The sequence below is a fragment of the Hemiscyllium ocellatum genome, chromosome 40 (genome assembly GCF_020745735.1).
Source record: "Hemiscyllium ocellatum isolate sHemOce1 chromosome 40, sHemOce1.pat.X.cur, whole genome shotgun sequence".
NCBI lineage: Eukaryota > Metazoa > Chordata > Chondrichthyes > Orectolobiformes > Hemiscylliidae > Hemiscyllium > Hemiscyllium ocellatum.
The window spans coordinates 29,365,688-29,369,752 of NC_083440.1; the positions used below are offsets into that span (position 1 = coordinate 29,365,688).

The following is a 4,065-nucleotide window of genomic DNA, read 5'->3' on the forward strand; positions in this document are numbered from 1 at the left end:
TTTCCCAGTAGTGTCGGAGGCACTCGGATGTTTTCCCTGGAGTGTCGGATTTTATAGAGGTTTATAAAATCATGAGGGGCATGTACAGGGTGGATAGATAGTCCATAACTGGACGGCATAACTTTAGGGTTAGAGGGGGATAATTTAAAATGAACCAAAGGGGCAAGTTTTTTCATGCAGAGGATGGTGTATGCATGGAATAAGCAGCCAGAGGAAGTGGTGGAATCTGGTACAATTACAACATTTAAAAGGCATTTGGATGGATATATGGACAGCAAGTGTTTAGAGTGATATGGGCCAAGTGTTGACAAATGTGATTGGATTAGGTTAGAATATCTAGTCAGCATGGACGAGTTGTGATGTACATCTCTGTGACTCTATGTAGTTTAACAACATCAGATCTTTCCTGCTTCACAGTGTTCTCAAAATATCTCGTTCAAGAAATCCGAGTCCTCCTCCACAGCATCAAAATCCAAACTGTTGAGTACGTCAATAGCTTCATCTTCTCCATTTTGTTTTCTGAAATGCCGTTTGACATTAGATTGAGTTGTTGGACAACTTTGGTTTACTTCTGTTCGGAGTTGGGCGTTGGTGGGAACGGATGGCATGTACCAGGAATTAAATGATAACATTGAGGGTAAAGGCTGAACATGCAGAAAGAGACAGAAGAATAGTAACCTCGGACGAATTGATTTGCACGAAAGCGAGTCCGACTTGACCAAAAGGCTGTCTGTATGCTTTCTTACACACAGACTCAGAAGACCAGAAATAAACACATAACACAACAAAGCTGTTTTCAGATTCTTTAAGGAGGGGTGCACTATTCCCAGAAACACTGCAGTACCAGCACAATGCGCGAAGTTGAAGGAGCAAGCTCCTAACTCAACTTCTTCCTAAGTCAGATTATTATTCAGTCCTTAACTCAGGTATAGAGTATATCAGACATTAAAACGGACAAAACAAAACTAACATGATCTTAGCCAAAAGGCTGAGAAGCGATACTGGTGTTATCATCAAGATTAGAGTGGTGCTGGAAAAGCACACCAGGTGAGATAGCATCCAAGAACCAGGGAAATCGACGTTTCGGGCAAAATGCCTTCATTCAAAAGATGGTGGGGCTGGGGAGAAGGTAGCTAAGAGTGCAATCAGAGAATGCGAGTGGGGATGGAGTTGATAGATCAGAGAGGAGGGTGGATCGGATAGGTGGGAAGGAAGATGGACAAGTGGGACATGTCATGAAGATGGTGTTGAGCTGGGAGTTCTGAACTGGGATAAAGTAGGAGAGGGGGAAATGCAGAAGATGGGGAAGTCCACATTGATGCCTTGGGTTTGAAGGGTTCCGAGACAGAACATGAGGCGTTCATCCTCTAACTATCGGGTGTCGAGGGAGTGGCGATGGAGGAGGCCCAGGACCTGCATACCCTCGCAGAGGGGGAGGGGGAGTTAAATGTTTGCCCACGGGGCGGTGGGGTTGATTGGTGCGGGTATCCCATAGATGTTCCTTAAAGTGCTCTGAGAGAAGGCGTGCAGGCTCCCCTAAGTGTAGGGGCAATCATATCTGGAGAAGTGGATACAACAATTGACATTTGTGGAAGCGCCGGTGAAACTTTGATGGGTGTGGAAGTCACCTTCGGGGCCTTGGACGGAGGTGAGGGGGAAGATATAGGCACAGGTATTGTAATTCCTCAGCCAACTCTTCATCAGGAAACCAGTTCCAACTCCTCCAAGCGATGATGCGATCTGAGCATGCTCATCCCTGGGAGCGATCTTGTAAACCTGTTTGAACTTGTCTCGATGTCTCCATAATCCATATGATCGTGTGGTTTCCAGAACACGAAACAATGCTCCATGTGGACCTGAACTGTCGCATTATAAAAACACAACAACACCTCATTGCTCTCACAGTATCAATCACTGTGAATAAGGACCAGGAGACAATGATCTTTATGACATGTTCTTTCAGCCTGTACTGCCAATATAGAGTCCATAAGTCCATGTACACTCTTTTCCTGTTATCCCCTTTTTGGTTTGGAGCCCAATTGTCTATTGGCTCTTCTTCTGCCCTAAATCTATCACCTCACACTTCTCCACATTGGACTTCATCTATCATTTATCCATCTACCCCACCAAAATACGAATATATTTCTGACATTCAGCACTATCCTGCTAAAAAGCTCTCACCTTCCCTTTTCACTGTTATCGACATATTTCGATATGCTGCTTCAACACCTGATAACAATGATCATCCACACGAGCAACGCCATGTTTCCCCCAGTGTGTGTGTGTGTGTGTGTGTGTGTGTGTGTGTGTGTGTGCCTGTTTCCCGGTATTTGTTTTCACACCCAAACTCCTGGATACTCACAGCAAGTCTTCCTTACTGTCCTACTCCAATCGCATGGCAATAACTAGGAACATATAATTTGTTCTCCTGGTTGGCTGCACAATCACATTAACTTTCTGATCGTTGTGTACAGGGTCCTCTCATTCCCAAAAGATGGTAATGTTTCATAATTTCTCACCATTTTAAACAGAAGCATTGAGATTTTATCTCTACTTTCTAGATTTTAAATCAAATTCAAAGTTTGTGCGAAGATTTGTAGCTCGTGTGCTTGTTGTAGTGGTTCTGTTCGCCGAGCTGGAAGTTTTTGTTGCAAACGTTTCGTCCCCTGGCTAGGAGACATCATCAGTGCTGTGGAGCCTCCTGCGAAGCGCTTCTTTAATGTTTCTTCCGGCATTTATAGTGGTCTGTCCTTGCCACTTCCGGGTGTCAGTTTCAGCTGTCCGCTGTAGTGATTAGTATATTGGGTCCAGGTCGATGTGTCTGTTGATGGAATTTGTGGATGAATTCCATGCCTCTCGGAATTCCCTGGCTGTTCTCTGTCTGGCTTGCCCTATGATAGTAGTGTTTTCCCAGTCGAATTCATGTTGCTTGTTGTCTGAGAGTGTGGCTACTAGAGATAGCTGGTCGTGTCGTTTCGTGGCTAGTTGGTGTTCATGTATGCGGATTGTTAGCTGTCTTCCTGTTTGTCCTATATAGTGTTTTGTGCAGTCCTTGCATGGTATTTTATAAACTACATTAGTTTTGCTCATGTTGGGTATTGGCTCCTTTGTTCTAGTAAGTTGTTGTCTGAGCCTGGCTGTTGGTTTGTGTGCCGTTATGAGTCCTAGGGGTCGTAGTAGTCTGGCTGTCAGTTCTGAAACGCTCCTGATGTATGGTAGTGTGGCTAGTCCTTTTGGTTTTGGCATGTCCTCGTTCCGTGGTCTATCTCTTAGGCATCTGTTGATAAAGTTGCGCGGGCATCCATTTTTGGCGAATACCTTGTCTAGGTGTTCCTCTTCCTCTTTTCGCAGTTCTGGTGTACTGCAGTGTGTTGTAGCTTTTTTGAATAATTTAAATCACATTTCACCACATCATGTTTGATTTTTAAAATTTACAGTATTTATCCAGTGAACTGTTCAGGAATCTTATTAATTTATTTAGGAAGTTTTGGTCACATGGAATCCAGGGAAAGCTAGCCATTTAGATACAAAATTGGATTGAAATTAGGAGAAAGAAGATAGTGGTTGATTATTGCTTTTCGGACTGGAGGCCTGTGACCAGTGCAAGGATTGGTGCTGATTCCACTGATGTCCAACATTTATGTAAAGGACATAGATGTGATTAGAGGAGGTATGTTTAGTAAGTTTTCAGATGACACTGCAACTGGTGATGGTGTGGACAGTGAAGTTGGTTACCTCAGAATACAATGGGACCTTGATCAGGATGGTCAATGGGCCGAGGATTGGCAGATGGAGTTTAATTTAGATAATTGTATTGCTGAATTTTAGTGAGGCAAATCAGGGCAGGACTTACACATTTAATGGTAAGATGCGATTGCTGAATGATGGAACCTTGGAGTGCAGGTTCATAGTTCCTTGGAAGTGGAGTTGTGGGTAGACAGAATCATGAAGAAGGCGTTTGATACACTTGCCTTTATTAATCGTTGCATTGAGTAAATTGTATTCAGATGTCATATTGCGTCTGTAAAGCACACTAGTTATGCCAATTTTAAATACTGCATTCAG

General features: G+C 43.6%; 1 non-coding gene across 1 annotated transcript; it reads right to left on the reverse strand.

Annotated features, from left to right (window-relative positions):
• Positions 1-810: 810 nt before the first annotated feature.
• LOC132834588 (U2 spliceosomal RNA) lies at positions 811-1,000 on the reverse strand. The gene has a single exon (XR_009647224.1). It is a non-coding gene; the product is annotated as a U2 spliceosomal RNA (small nuclear RNA).
• Between the last annotated feature and the right edge of the window lie 3,065 nt (positions 1,001-4,065).